This window comes from Tympanuchus pallidicinctus, unplaced genomic scaffold (assembly GCF_026119805.1).
Source record: "Tympanuchus pallidicinctus isolate F22 unplaced genomic scaffold, pur_lepc_1.0 scaffold7, whole genome shotgun sequence".
Classification (NCBI taxonomy): domain Eukaryota; kingdom Metazoa; phylum Chordata; class Aves; order Galliformes; family Phasianidae; genus Tympanuchus; species Tympanuchus pallidicinctus.
The window spans coordinates 3003863-3020417 of NW_026294791.1; the positions used below are offsets into that span (position 1 = coordinate 3003863).

At 40.2% G+C, this 16555-nt stretch overlaps 1 long non-coding RNA gene across 1 annotated transcript; it reads left to right on the top strand.

Annotated features, from left to right (window-relative positions):
- The first annotated feature begins 4517 nt into the window (after window positions 1-4517).
- On the top strand, window positions 4518-15900 carry LOC128072526 (uncharacterized). Its single transcript, XR_008202325.1, has 3 exons — window positions 4518-4963; window positions 13916-14009; window positions 15773-15900. It is a non-coding gene; the product is annotated as an uncharacterized LOC128072526 (long non-coding RNA).
- The last annotated feature ends 655 nt before the right edge of the window (window positions 15901-16555 follow it).

Here is a 16555-nt window from a genome sequence, read left to right on the forward strand (position 1 = left end):
CTTGTTTCTAGCAGGCTTTGATTAAGGCCTGCATTCATGATCATATTACAATGTCTTTTTAAGTAACTTTGTAAGAGTGGGCTGGCTTTATTTTTTTCTTGGTGCAGCAAATCATAGCTAAGGGGAGTGTGAAAGCGAGGAAGCAGGAACCACAGAAACAGTGCTAAAGGAATTTAAAATGAGAAATGCATTAAAAATTTAGTATGTGAGCAGAAGTGGACTACTTTGCTATGGAAGGGTGAAAGGGAAGAAAATTCATCATTTTAATATGTGCCAGGCAAGGACAAACACAAATCTGATCACATCTGAGAAAGTAGAGAGCAACTACCTTGGCTTACATTGAAATGCTCTTGCAAATATTTTGATTTAAATGAAAGAATGGGAGGAGGAATGAGCTAGATACGGTGCTTATGACTGTATCTGTTTGTGTGAAGCCATACCATGCTCAGCAAAGGTAAATTTGTTTGACTTGAATGCTAATGTTTGATAATATGAAATGACGATATTTCCTCCTTACCTTAATCAAGGGTATTTTAAAGAGTTTCTGGAACTAGAAGCTTTCAAAACAGTTTGAACTGTGTCATTTTTGCAAAACCAACCTGATAATTAAGGTTCCACTCTGTATGGCATGTGAGAATCTCACTGTGCTGGAAGCTGATGTGACTGGAAGGTAATTCTGAGATCTCTGGTGGGGAAAGACCATGTTCCTGTATGAGCAGAGTGACTTTGGGTTGGGTCTGTGTGCAGAGACTCCTGGTTGTGTTGAGACTTCAGTTGTGTCCCTTCTGGTCATACCAATCCATCCACCTGCAAGCATCACCTTGCAATGAGACTTTAAGGAACGCTGGTCGAACACCCCCCAGTGTTCCCACAAGAGTGTTCTTAACTTTCCTAACAGGCCACAGCTGGAACACCCATTTAAAAAAAAATTTTTTTTTTCCTTTTTAAAAAGGAGAAAAATTGTCTTCCAGGGGCTAGGAGGAAAAATCAAGAGAAAATTTGGTGAAAGCTTTCAGAACTCTCTGCATTTAATTAGTTTCTTTATGGAGCAGGACTTGGATGCCAACAGTGTGTATGGAGGCTTCAGCGAAGAGCAGTATCATGGAATTTCTCATAGAAAACAGATCTTATCTGGGTTGTTTTTCCTTCTAAAAGCTACTGTACAATCAAGAAGGAGATACATATGTGAAAGAGGGAAGATGCAAATGTGTAAGTTTAGGCCATTCACATTAAACACCCAAGAGGGGGAAACAAGCCCCCTCATTTTCCTGCAGGAGAAGACATGAGTAAGAGATGTCAGTGCAGCTATGACATCTGTTTACATGGGGATTTTATGCACCTGTTCACTAGGCAATAACAAATGCTTACCATGGTGGTAGCTGTATCACACGGTACATATGCTGCTTCTGACATACATAACACCTCTTTAAGGAAACACATGGCCCCATATGTCATGAGAACTTGTTTACATTCTACAATACAGTAATGGAAAATATGTTTCATAATAAATGTTTTCATCATTTTTGTGTTTAAGGAAAGAATGGGAGTTTTACACCCTTGCTGTCAGTCTGTGTCCTCCCTCATTGTTCTCACTGAAAGATGTGTGGCTATGAACTAAACTTCCTAAAAGCTTTCAAAATTTTGGATCTTAGCAGTTCAGCTTTGAGGACTGCTGTACCATGAAAAGGGTGTAATAACAAAAATCCACATGTATTTGGATGTGCATCAGAATATTTATCTGTTTGACCTTCTATAACATGTCCTATTTCTGGTCAGGCTGACAAAAGCATTGAGCATGTTTGCCTGTGCCTGGCTCTTGAGATGCTGAAGCCTCTTAAGAAACAGTAAGCCATTGCTTTGCAGCACCACCTTTTAGTTCAGGAATCCTGGAACTGAGAAAAGTTATTATGTTACTTCATCCCTGAAATTAAGCAGATCATCTTCCTGAAAGCTGGCTTGTCCAACCTCTTGGGAAACTGATTCGAATGTGTCTGTAGCTTGGCTGTGGATTGGTTCAGATCATTCAGATCTATGCTACCATTTTAAGACTTCTCCCCTTCTAGTTGTTTTGTCAATGTTTCTACCCTGAAGAGTGCTCATACCCAGGAGTTCTGAGATCTTGATTCAGCCCCTGTTGCTGGGGCAAGGTTTTGTCCTGGAGTTAAACTAACAGCATTGTGGGAACTCAAGAAAAGAAGCTCTTACTTATGGAAGAGAGATCAAGGAGTCTGACGTTGTTACAGGGATATGTGATAGGGATTTTTTGTTTATTTCTTTGGTATTCACTCTGCCACTTAAGGAATCTGTTTTTGTACATCTGGTTATTCATTTACAGATGTAACTGATTCATATTCCTGTTGTTAGGTAACTGGAGTGAAAATCAGAGCCTATCTTTTTAGGGGAATCCACTTGTTTACAGGCAATACTGAAGGGTGAATATTGGGAATGTGTCAACTAACAATTTCTATTATTTTCATTTAAGGAATCACATATTGCTATGTTACACTCCTTTTGTCATCTTAGTCCTTTTTCAAAGCAGTATTCACCAATATTTCTGCAGTAATTGATATAAAAGGATGGATTGATAAATATTTATCCAAAATTCAACAGCCTCAGCTTGTCAGCTTTCTTTGTGCATAGATGTAGTGCTGTCTAACAACAAATAATTCTCAGGAGTTTCATCGTGTCCTCCAGAATTTATTTTTTTTTTAACCAATACATCACCTATTTCACATGTATTAGAAATCACCTTTCATTTTCTTTGGTTTAAAATAGCTGCCTGATAATTTCTTCAGCCATTGTGAGAAATAGAAAGCAGCATTTGGCTGTTTGTTCTTTGTGTGTGTGTATTGTTGTAAATCTTACACAGAGAAATATTTTCCCTCTCTCCCAACATCCTTTCTGGACTGGAAAGTCTGTGTCTGTTTTGGCCAAGCTTGGATAATTTATGTACCACCATGCAACCTCTGTGACCAATGGGCACAGAGAACTTCAAAATCTTCTTCTGGAGCTTGCTGATAGTAAAATAATAATTAAAACACAAGTGGATTAAACTTCATTTTTAATGACGTTTTCCAATTTTATACATTCTTGCTGCTAGTTTCTGAGTTTCGTGTGGCTTGTGCAATATATTAAGGCGTGAAGGTGCTCTTTCCTGTATGCATTGAAGACCAAACAGAAGTATTTTGGGTTACTCTACGAGCTGAACATAAGTTCTTGCATTTTCTGCTACAAACATGCTGTTCTATTGTACTTGGAGGATTTACCAATGAGAATACCCTTGCTAAAATAAACCATCTTGCAGAAAGTCTGAGGCTAACACACAGGATAGCACAGGACAGCTCTGGCATTTAATCCTCCTCTTGATTGGGAAAAAAAAAAATAAAACACCACAACAGGATACCTACCAAAGTGTCTGGTCTCTGAACTCTGCATAATAAAGAGAAATATGATATATTCTTTTAATAACTTGAGAAGCCTAAGGCCATAATTCAACAAAGCATGTAATTCTCATTGACTTCTCAGTGATACTAAAGGTTAACCAAGTGCTGAACTGGGGCTATAGATACAATCATAATCTGTACCTGATTAAAACCCACCTTAGCTAAAATTGTGGGTTTACCAGACTTTATCAATACTCAGTTTCAATTGTAAATAATTCTTCTCTCTTAAAATGAGGTGTTTTTAATGCATAAAAAAGGTGTTTGGTTCTTGAAGATAAAACTCGGCTGATGGAGTCAAACTTAGGATTCCATTTCTACACCTTGGTTTATCCCACACATAAATAAAGACATACATATTTATAGGTTATTCTCACAATTAAGCCCAAGACTCCTTTTGGCTTTATAATTGTACAAAGAAAAGAGGGGGTGGCAAATCTTGTTTGAGTTAGAATACTTGGAAGTAGTTTTTTTTATTTTAAGATGCATTTCCTTTTTATCATTTTTTTTTCATTGTAATTTAACAGAGCAATTTTGAAAATACCGAGGGCACATTTGTGCTGTGTTTTTGTATTTCTGACACCTTTTAGAAGAGGAGGATGTTTTCATTTTCAGTGGTGCTAGAGTACATGGGTGTATGGTCCCTGCTGGCTGTAATTCTGTGCCAACCTTTTGTGTGTTCAATACACTACAGAAACTTGCAACAAAATTTTGCCTGTTAATTTTTGCTCTAAACCCTACTGGACAGGTCCATTGGCCATGCACTTAGTATCTTGCTTATGGTAGACTGCCAGCAAGCATTATTACTGTGAGAATGGCATCATTTAAAAAGAAAATAACTTAAAAGCCCTAAGGAAGAACTGTTTCCTATCATTTTAAAGCAGCACGTAATGTTTCACCATCCAACTTTTTTTTTTAAGCGTTCTTTAAAGTCAAGTAATGATATCAACCTACAGAAACTTGGCACAATAATTAAATAATCATTTTTCTTCCATTGTTGAATCAAGCCACGAAGAGAAAAGTCACAACTGAGATGAATTTTATTTTGCTATCATATGCAGTGAGCAGTTTCTGAGAAATATTGTTTCCTCACTACAGGGAACCAATGCTCTCTATTAGCAGAGCCAAGCAAAATTTCTGAAAATTGTTATTGTAATGTTTACATAATGAGATCATATTTTTTCCCTTATGAAGTACAGGTGCAAAATCTAAACACTCTGGTCCCAGAAGTACAACTTTCCAGCCATTTCTTTCTGAAGTAGTCCTTGTGAACTTAACCAGCTAGCTATTAATGGGCTATTTACAACCCTGCTAAATCTTCTCTTTTTGCCTCTTACAATCCTATCAGTGCAAAAAATCTCCAGCAACTCCAAACCTTTCTACACTTTATTTATCTTTTTCTCATATTCTATTTTTCAAGAGGCAGTCAACCTACAGAAGAGCATCTGCTGGACCCTGAGTGGGGAACAGACAGGCGGAACCCTTGCAAATGTAAAAGCCAGGAGTGGGTCTGGCCCCAGATGGTAAGTGTTTGCTCTTAATAAGGAGGCTCTTTCTCCAAAGGAAGGCAGGCAGCACCCTCTAGCACTGAGCCTTTGCTACCACTCCAATGACAGACACTGCCAAACATAAATCAGAGTGATAACAGCCTCTGCTGGGGATTCAGACCCACATTTTCCTGTATGGAAGATAAAATCTTTTCTGGTTCTTAATTCAATCACATACCCAACTGGCAATCTTGCATATCAAAATGGGAATCCTGGGAGGCTGCTGGAATATGCAGATCAACAGAAGCTAATTAGCATTTACTTGCAGCCATCCTTAACTGATTGGCAGCACAGCTGTGGGGACCAAGCAGAACATGCTGAGTTGCATATTTGTATGGCCACCTGCCATTTGGTGGGATCCAAAATAGTGTAAACTACCATTTCATAATAACTCAGTGACCTTAGTTTTGAAGTAATATTGAATAGACATATCTGGCTAAGTGTATAATTAGTGCTTATTTCACCTGACATGCAGTTCAACAATAGGCTGTGCAGCAGTATCTTCTTAATTTGACATGTTGATGTCTTAATTGAGATTGACAACTTGTTAGAGAGGTACTCTATTTCCAATGCAGGCTGAGATCTATCCATCATCACTGACTTTCCTATACATATGAAACAATGCACTTTTATGCCTTAAAACATATTTCATCTACTGAGAACTGAATGATCAAACATGAGTAGAGCTCAATGATGAAAGCACTTGATCCGTTCTCTGCAGGGTTTTTATGTGAGTCAAGAAACATTACAAAGAAAATAAAGGAGGGAAACATTTAGACAGAAGTGATGTCAGCATTGTAGGCCACTTCACACAATGGTGGTGAAGAGTAGATGGGTGAAAGCTGTACCAATGATTTACTATAAGCCATTGAGAAGACAGTGGTGCCTTTTGTGTTTAAGCAAGTGGAGAAGTTTTGTATCAGGATTGCCTCATCCTGATCTGGAAATCTGTTAGCTGGATGGAGGGATACCTCTGCTTACAGGTGAAAATAACTGTGCCTGTGACAAAGTCTGTATTACTGACCTCTTTAAATGGGCATGTTTTATCAGGATGGCTGGACTGGCTTGTGACAGCTAGGAATTTGATTGTCTTACAGAAGGCACGACACAGAATTGAAAGAAATACATACATGAATATGGTGGTAGGTGGTTGGAGGATTACATGCAGGGCTGCCGATCTTTGTGAAATGTAAAGAAATATAAAAGCAGTGCTGTAGTGCTCCATGGAAGATGTAGTAGCGTGGTGATAAATTAGAAGTTCCAACTCTGGGCTTTGGATCACACCCATGGTTACCATGAAATGATGTAGTTCTGTTTCTGGATATTCACTTGTATGCCTGCAGCTTAGAGAGTTCAGGAGATTTGCTTCTGCCCCACCAGTGGTTCATCTTCAGATGATTACTTGGACACGTGGTTCTGTGAGCACCAGAGCAGTCTGGCAGCTGGTTGTAGGATGGAAGAGAGATCAGAGTCTAAGTGGACTGGCAACTTGACAGCCTCTTGGGCAGGTTGCTGCAGCTCTGGGCTTTTTGTATGGATGGGAAGCCAGGAGCCTGGGAGCAGTGTCTCCTTAGCCCTGAGACCCTCATTCATCTGGACTTCCACTTTCACTGCTTCGTGTTGAGCAACTAAGCTGGATTTTAATTAGAAACTTATTTGAGTTGTTTGATAATTTTTCAAACCTTCTAGATTTCCTTCTTTTCCTTCCAAATCAGAATGAAAACAAACTTTGGAATATTAGGATCATTCCTGTGCCAAAATTACAAATCTTCATCCAACTCTACTTCTAAATTTGTCGCAATAGTATTTGTGACTGAGCTATGTCATGTTATATCATGCTGTGTGAATGACAGCCTGACATTATAAGTGCTCATCACAGTGCTGTATATGTATAAAGATGTTCTGAGTTCTGCCAACAAACAGACATGATTGTTTGGGAAATACGTGTATTCAGTAAACCTCAGGAGCAGTGTTATGGGGGCAGGCAGTGAACTCAGCCTCCATCAGCCAGTGTTGTTGAGGCCTGAAGGCTGATGTGGTCCCAGTGTTTCCACCATAAGTTCGTAACCACATGACAAGGAGGAAACATTGCTTGAAATGAAGGCCAGCATGGGAAAAGTTTGGTTGTGAGCTGCATCAACCTCTCCATCAGGTCCTGAAGAATGTGTTTTCCATGTATTGTGTACTGCAGGCAGAGCCACATGCTGCTGTGCGAGCCTTTGAGCAGAGTATGACGTTTGCACAGTGAGCCCTGTTGCCTCTCCAACAAAATGGGCAGTCTCTTAGAAAACTCAAGAAAATGATTTTGATACAGTAGGGAAAACTCTGGGAGATACTTTGTGCTCTCTCTAATATTGGGAAGGATGGTCCTGCCCACATGACAGCAAATTCCATGAATCTCAACTTCCTGCTATGCTGAGGGGCACTCTAACCTGGCTAAGACCACATTCTGGATTTTCCCTAAGTGCAGACGTTCATCTCTCCTATACGTGTGACATCCCACAGCAGTCAGACATTGTGTATCTGGCAGGGTATGGGAGACTCCTCTGTTGGGATTCATCCCAGTCCCTGGCAGTGCTGTAAGAGTTAATTGGGCAAGTTATTTTTAAGAGCCTGTACCGTTAGCTGAAGTGAGATGCAGTCCTTAGTAAAGACTTTTTGTTTCTTTCTACTATGCAAAATAACAAAAAAGACTAATCTTAAAACTGCTCTTAATGAGTATAACCAAAATATTAACAGTAGTAAACAAGAATACATTTGCTCATAACTTGTCATATCAGTGTAATAAATTAAGCCAGAAACACATTAACATTTGACAGCTTAAACAATGCAGGAAAAAATACAAACCTCACAGGGACTATGTGAAGCATGTTGGCAGTTTAACAGACATTTTGAGATGTAGATACATATATCAACCTTTCTGAATTTAGTCTTGATAACTCCTTTTCCTCTGTGTGCCAAAACACTGCCGTGTGAAGACTAATGAGTTCCAGATTTGTTTATCTTTGGTGGCTAAGGCAGATTCATGAGCCCCTTGAACCTATTTTACAGCGGTCATGTGACAGCAGTGTGCAAACACCAGAGGCAGAAACGTCTCTTCTGTGCTGATGGATATACAGCGTGTTAAAAGATCTTACAAGAAAGATGTGCTTGGCCATCTGATACAAGGGACCACGTCAAATCCGTTTTGAATGATCTATGTGAGTGAATTGTCCTGCTATTAGCTTTCATATGTGTTTTATGTTTATGTTCAGAGGTGTAATAAGAAATGCTCAGAATAAATCTCGCACAGAAATGGGGATTATTGTGTCTAACAGCAAGACTTCATCATGTGCACTCAGATTTTTGCATGGATCATTGTTTTTTTTTCCAAGCTTCTTTCTTTAAACTGCATAAGCTCATGCAGACTCTGGTCCACCTAAGTGAAACTTCCTCTTGTTTGTCCCCTATTGTATATCTACTTCTTTGTTTGTATAGTTTCACTTTTCTATTAATCGATTTATGACGTTATAATACATCAAAGTCAACATTCCACATTTTGTGTAGATTTTTGGAAAGACTCAGCAGAGCAGTGGTTCTACCTGCTGACTCCTTAGTGAACTTAGTTGCTTGCATCTCTCACCCCCTCACACTCATAAGTGTTTTATATCTCTTGAAAGAATGAAGTGGATGCAAAAGAGACTTGGGTAACTTGAAGCAGAGAGTGCTACACAGGTATCTCTGGGTGAGGGCCAGTTGCTGTGCTGAACTTGCCTCTCCTGCCATGGTTCCAGAGGTCTGGCCAGGAGGCTGAGCTATGTGCCAAGCTGGTGATAACTGCAGGTAACAGAGAATGAGTTTAAATAATTCTGATCAACACCCTAAGTGACTTTGTGTTGGTTTTTTCTGTGAGTTTCATTTTGTTAATGTTTTAGCAGATGCGTTTGGACTTACTATTTAAGTAGAGCGAATCCTTCTGCTGAGTCTGCTCACTGTCCTTCTGTTTTTAGTGAGTAATATTTTCTTCATAACTTCTTTGGTTGTATTTTTTAAATAAGCAACGTGAAAAGTCAGTAACGATCCCTCTTTCTCCTCAATTTCAATCTGAGAATGATGTAATCCAAATGCAGCCAGAACCATGTAAGACTTTCCATAGAAGCATGAGCTTACGAGGCTGTGTCCTGTGCAGGAGATGCCATTTATGTGTATCCTCATAGTGTGTGATCTGGGGGAGGCAGGGGAAGAGAAGGAGGAAGAAGAGAAAAACCAGAGAAACTCAATTATGTATAGAAGTTATTTGTTGGATTATTTGTATGGAAAGCTTACTTGTAATTTGAATTTTTAATAAGTCACCTGAAACCTAAGCTCTGATTTTCTAGAAATTGGCCTTTGTTAGCTTTCTGATAGAGGTAGAGGTACTAAATCTAGGTCAGAATTTGTTCCAAAGTAACAAGAAGTAACAAAAACTTTTCAGTTTCACTTCCTGTAGATGTCTTCACTGTGTGCCCCGTATGCAGTTGAGCCCAGAGTCCCCATGTTCTATGCATGAGATAAAGGAGAGAGTCCTTGGCTGGAAACGTTCCCAATCTAGATAGATATGACAGCTGATAGATGGATAAAGAGGAATTTTGTTTTACTGTAAGTGCATATTGCTGAGTTGCTGAGTGGAGAAGGGATTCAGCCACAGACAGGAATTTTGCCTGCCCTGACACATTGCTTCTGCTCATGCCACAGGTCGCACTGCTCTTCCACTTTGTAAAAGCAACCTTCTAACTATGATTTTCTTGACAGAATAAAAAAGTGAAAAGCAAAAAGATACCATTTCACCTAGGAACAGTAGTCCAATTCCCTACCATGAGCAATGACTATTCTTGTTCCAGCACAAGTCAGACCTCTTCATAACGTACCTTATAACCTGTTAATTATAATTTCCTTCTCTAACGCTTGGATCACACTACTAAATATTTTTAAATATCTATATATGTGTTTTTTAAGCTGCTGGGTTTGGGTTACACCTTTTCCATATGCCCAACCCACACAATCCCATCAACGCTTTCACACACCAGTCAAACACTCTATATTTGTGTGAAACTCACTGAAGGAAAAAAATTCCTATTACTACTACTACTAATACAAATTCATTTCTCACAACTATTTGTGTGCCACTGAATGAATTTACTGCCATTGAATGCCTAACTTTTTGTTGCATCAGTTTAGTGCAGGTTTTTTATTTATATTCGTAATTACTTCCATCCCATCACCACGTGCCTTATTTTTTTCTCCTCTTTACTTGACAAAGCTCTCTTTACAAAACTTAATCACTTTTTGTATGAGCAATTTCCCCAATCCATTTTATGTTCTGTTGTGCAAACCATGTTCTGAAAGTTGATACACATTGCAACAGCAGGTGTTAAGACAGGCAAGGAGGGAACAAAAGCTCTTAGTGCATGAAAAAAGTCTAATAATAGACAATTTGTTCACCTGGCACTGGCTGCTTTAGCATTTGAGATGAGCTCATTGTTATTTGGCAGTGAGCTTTCTGCTGGTCACAGGGCTGAAAATATGGAAAAACCAGGTTGTGGAAATAAAGAGTTGCTAATATTAGAACAGCTTTAAATGGTGCGTGATAGAACTGGAAAGGTTGCAGGTTGAGCTGGGGGATTGAAATAGTGAGACACTTCCATAACTGGGAAAGTAATCAATAAAGACACTGTTGTGTATACACTTGCAATAAAATTACACGTGTAAACATTTTCAGTAACTGTACTTCTGGGCAAGCTGTTCAGAGCAGCTTTGCACTCAGAAGTGTAGTTCCATTTTTTTCTAGGCTCGATGAAAACGTGGCCATTAATTAGGGAAGCTCACCATACAAAGCAGAGTTAAACAATCTGGTCAAAGCCAAACTCACAATCCATAAAGACAGCTTTCTGCAGGGCTGTGCTGAGAGCATTGGGATGCCTTGTTTGAGACCCCAGTACACAGAGTGCACGTCCAGCCTAGTCAGTGTGAGGAAGAGCAAGTGATTCCTGGAAACATGTTGCATGCACTCACTTGTAATGTAGGTGCCATGAGCATTTGGGAAGCTTTCTCTTTGAGAAGGGCAGCATGCCTGGTCTGGAGGAAGCGAGAGATGGAGGCTGCACTTGGCTGTGGTTCCCATCCACCCCCTAGAAGATATAAGTAGAAGCAGAGTTTGAATTAAGATCACAAATAGTCAGTGTTTTAAAAATGAATTAAGTGGTTAATATCTCACACTTTAAATAGTGAATACCTTGTAGAAGTTCATGAGTGTTTAGCAGTCCATTCATACACTGAGCAGTGGGCTGATGGCATTTGTGCCAGCATGTAACTCTGCTTATGTCCAAAAGTTGGTCCATTAATTCTCCTGCCCTCAACTTTTCAATTTCTTCGTATCAGTTGTTGTTGTCCTCCCCTTCATTTTTTATTCCTTTTAAAATGTCAGCTGGAATTTAGGATGTAAGCGTTTAGGTATCTGAAGGGAGGCCACAGTTCTGAGCACAGATCAGATTGCTTTTCCTTCCACAACTCCCTCTTTGCATTCCACCCTGACATAGTTTTGTTGCAGTTACTTACTACATAGATAACTAAATGCTTTAGATGCTAATTAAAATAGATGATGTTTAACTGTTGGCCTATGGTATTTCTCTATGATGGAAGACAGCAGCAAACAGAATCATCTATTATCATTATCAGCAGTGTCTTTCTTTTCTTCTCCGGTCCTTATCCAAGCAATACATACATCCAGGCACTGACTTGGTTCCCATAAACAGCCTTGTTTCCAGCAGAACCTCTGCCTTTCCACTGTCTCACCTTTCAGTTCACCCCAAACCTACCTTAGAGCCATACATTGTAAGTTCCCGGGGGTTTTTTATACTTGAAACTTTATATTGGAATTGTTTCAGGCCATAATGCATGAAGCCTCGTTCTCTGTATGCAGAAGTGCATTCCCATTAATCAAAGGAAGAGCTGAGTAAAGTGGTACAATCCACGTTCTCATTTTGCAAAATTAAAAGGCAGTATCGTCAGTAAAAGGCAATTCGGCTAAATGTTTTCTGATGGAGGGAGAATTGGGACACACTACATTGTCTGGTGACTTTGCCAAAAATGTGACACCAAGAGGCACGACAAATGAATGTATAAATAGTAATTGTTCTGAAAGGAGTAGTCATAAATCAAAATGTGAGCTGCAGGACATTTCTTTCGCGGTGATACTTCAAATGTGATCTACCTTGAATTAAAAGAAAATCAGATTTTCTCTTCTAATTGCACTGAAATGAGATAGATACTGGAAACCCAATTTCCCTGAAGCAAAATCCTATGCAAAATATGAAGCTCTGCAATAAACATTAGACCAAATTTTGCAAAGAGAAGTTTGTTGCAGTGTGCAAACCAGCAATTTGTTGGAGCAAGAGGCTGTTAATCATACAGCACTTAGGGTTAGCAAAGTTCTGGCCTTGAATCAGTGACGCACTACAACAAATTGAATCACTCCAGTAGGAACAGATAAGGTGATCTGTGCAGTTCTGCAACAAATCTCAAAAGACCTTTTCCCTTGCAGAGCAGCTTGTGTTATAATGAAATACAACCCTGTTATTTGTTGTGACCGTTTACCAGCACAATTTGACCTGTCTCATGATGTCTGTCGTTTACCCTGCTTTTGGGTGGAGAAATTACCTGCAGCCTACTTCTCCCCTTCTAATCCCTGAACAGCTTCTCTGTTAATATGCATAACCTGGGCACCCATAGTAAAAACAGCTAAAAAGCTGAAGCCTGAAGTTTGTAGAGCAGGTGAGCACTGGGTCTTATCAAAACAGAGATCTTCCTAACATTTGAGATCCTGTGGACTGGTCCCTGCAGATGTAATCCAACTCTGTTCCAGTTATTAGATCAGATAAAGGATTCATAGGGCACTTTAAAGCCTGGGTGTACCTGTATTCCCAGAAATCCTCTGGCCATTTCCCTCTTCTCTTCCAGAGACTCTGTGTGACCAGTTTCTGCTGTGCCTATAAGCAGTGGTGTGTAGGTTGGCATCACTAGCTATAATTTGCTATAATTACATTTGAAAGTAGTCCCTTGATAAGATTTGGAAACAGGGACCGGCTCAATTATGCAGCTATGTGATCTAATTTTATTTGCTTTGGTTTCACAGTCTCCCTCTTACCCCACTTGTTGTTTGTCACTCTCCCTTTTGCTCTGGTTTACATCAAAAGAACTCATCTATGCTTCCTATTTGTATAGCTTATGATACAGGGACAGCCTGGGGAAGAAGCATGGGGCCTTGAAACACAGATGTTTGCTTGGAGGAAGCCAGGCTTGGCAGTCCTGGGGGTCAAGGGTGGAGAGAATGTAACAAGAATGTGTCATTGCGTTGCAAGAAAAAAATACAAAGGCTTTTGAGCAGGAAGGTTTGCTGTCAGCTGCTAGCCCACCTGGGTCTGTTTAGGAAGTGATGAATTTTTTGGTATTCCTATAAATTTGAAGTGGTCAAATGATGATAAGTTGGTTGGTTTCTTTTCAAGTTTTATTCTGGAACAACAGCAATTGTGCAGCAATTGCTGCTTTTTCGCTGGGTACTTGAACACCAGCTCAGTGAGGTACGAGGCAGAGATGCTTGGATAGCCTTCATATTCATACACTACTGATGCATTTTTTGGTTTAATAACTCATATTCCTCCAGTACAGCCATTTCCTCAGCAGCAGCTAAGAAGCTAATCTGGTGGCCAGACTGACCAATGTGAGATAGATTTCTGAGGCTCAGTAGCAGAAGTCAAAACTGGTAAATTTAGGAGTGAGACTAATGCATTTCTTCAGTATGGCCTGCAGGTCAGCCATTACCTGCTAATAAATAGGAAATAAATAAATAATAACAGTGCCAGCTTCCTTCTGTTTTTTATCTCATGTAATATTCTGAGTCTGTTTGTGTCACAGAAGAAATTACCTGGTCTGGAGGACAAACAACCCACAGCCAGATTTCCCTGCCAAAGCCTGCCTCAGGCTGTCCCCAGCACTTGCAGATCTGCAGGTAAATCACTGTTTCCACCAAGAGAACTTTCTGGCCATCTTATGTCTTGTGTCATCAGTATCTGTGTGGCTGACTGGGTCCACAGGCAGTGATCATTCTCCAGCTGAGAGCTTGGCTTTCCAGTAGCAGCTTGGTCATCTCCTGAGAGCAAGTAGCCAGGCATGACTGCCTTCTTTCTCACTGCTTTCTCCTGTATTTCATTGAGTTTATCCACCCTGCTAAAACTTGAGGTGACTTTTAGATGATTGATGCAATTAATTTCATGCTGCATATCCAGTAAGTAAAATATTTTCTCCCTGTTTTTCACCTAGCTGCTGGGATCACACTGATAGGTTTTTATTACTAGAATATTCACTAATATGTAAACATTTCTTCAAGCCAAATCTGTTAATTACTTTTTCTGATATCTGCCTGGCTTTCCAAATAAATATATGAAAAGCAGAGAAGACAGACACATGACACGATCTGCTGTGTAAATCACTCCATATATCCTAAACCGTTTTCTAGCACAATGCTAACTAATTTATATCAGAACACCCAATAATTATTAATGTTATTGATATAAAATTAATTCAGCAGTGGCTCTCAAGTTAATATCTGACTCATGACCGAATCGGCCTCTTTATTTTTTGCAAAATATTTGGAAATATGACGTCATGGGATCTTGCTAAAGGTGCACATAATGATTCAAATGCCTTTCCCCTCCACCAGTGGAGGGTGGCACTGTGAAAGTATCCATCTAAGGCCTACATGTGCAAACCCACTTCTCTTCTGTGCCCACCAAAACATACATTTACCTGAAGTCTAACAATTATCATTTCATTTTAAAAATGCCAAAATACCACATTCTCTCTGTATTCTCTAGTGGCTTTATGTTTCCTCCTCGTTACATCAGTGGGTGGCCAGGTATTGCCTCACCTCACTCCATTTTGCATGGAGCATTCAGTTAACCAGGCTGGAACCAATAACACCAATAGCACTTCCCCCTCCAGAAATCCAACTCTTACTGCACATCCATTTTTAAAAACGTGCTATTGATCCTTCAGGGGACTTCAGGAATCCACTCTCTTGCGTCTGCAGCCAAGGAAAGGAGCTGGCCTGTCACCAGGATAAAGCTGCTTATCGTGGCCATCAGGCTGCATGACTGCAGAGGTGCAGGGTCTTGCTGCATCCTACTGAGCCAAAGCAGAAAATGGGGAATTTAATGGGAGACTGGCTAGCATAAGACTTCAGTTCAAGTACAGAGATTATTTTGGTGACAATTAAAAGAACAAACAAACAAACATGAATATTGGGTGGGTTTTCACATCTCCAACTTGGAGTCATTTGGAGTTTGCCAGCCCTCATGTCTTTCATTAGTCAAGGGTATTTGCTTGGTTTACCATCCATTTCTCTTCTTTTGTTGCCTTGAAGGAAACAATGTATTACAGAGGGGATGTTCTACTCTCAGAAAGTATACAGCAGCTCATTTAACTCTGCTTCTCCTGACATTGTAGCCTGAAATTCATCTTTAATCCAACCATTTCTTCCTGCGCAGAGTTAACCCTTTGGTAAGGGAATTACCTCTTACCTGAGACAGTGTTGGTCACAGTGAAATACACACAGATGTGTCTGAAGGATGTGGTGAATTCTCCCAGAAGGAGTTCAGATTAACTTGCTGACCGCAATTACCTGAAAATGTTTGGAGCCTTTTGTTCACTTAATCTTGTTTAACTCCTTCCTAATTGCTATGCAACAATCAAGGCTTTGACTTTCCATTTCAGATGTCTCTGAGAAATGTTCAGGTAAAATTAAAACAGCTTTCAGAGGCTAAAGAGGTAGTGAGGCTGGAAGACTGCTTGGTCTTCGAGGTGCACGCTGGTCCCTCTCCAAAGGGAAGCATTATCCACCACTTTGGGTGAGTTGCAACTGCATGTGTGGCAGGCAGAAAAGACCCTCACTGGAGAAGGGAGAGGGCTGCCAACAGCACATTTTGCCAATGCCCACTGGCTATGGAGCCTGTCCCTAGTCCCAGTGGGGTGAAACAGCTCAAATATCTTTGATCCTTCCAGGCACGATGTAAAAAACCATCTGTACAGAACAGCTTTGGAGGAGGCCTGATGGCATGGGATTTGGAGCTGGGTGGAATGGGGTATATTCTGCCACTTGATTTATTGGCTGGTCAGATGGATTTGCTTTTTCTGTGCAGGAGGATCATTATGTTGCCAGGTGTTTATTCCAATTGGACTGTGAATCTAGCTAATTGCCAGGGCACCTAGAACTTGTGAGTAACCTTCTATGAGAGCAAACCAAAACCTAAATGTACAAAAAACAAATGAGGATTCAAGGCAGAATGGCCTTCTTTTGCTATCAGTCTGATTCATAAAGTAGAACAAAAAGTAAAACAACCAGCCAGTGGTTGCAAGCCCTGTGCAACCCAGTGGGCAGGGCCTGGGGCTCCAGGATCCCAGGTTTTGTCATCAGCTCTTCCAGCAGATGGTCTGTATGGCCTTGTTCAGTCTCTCCTCCTGCTTTTCCCAGGATGAACCATGTGGGCTGGGACAAGA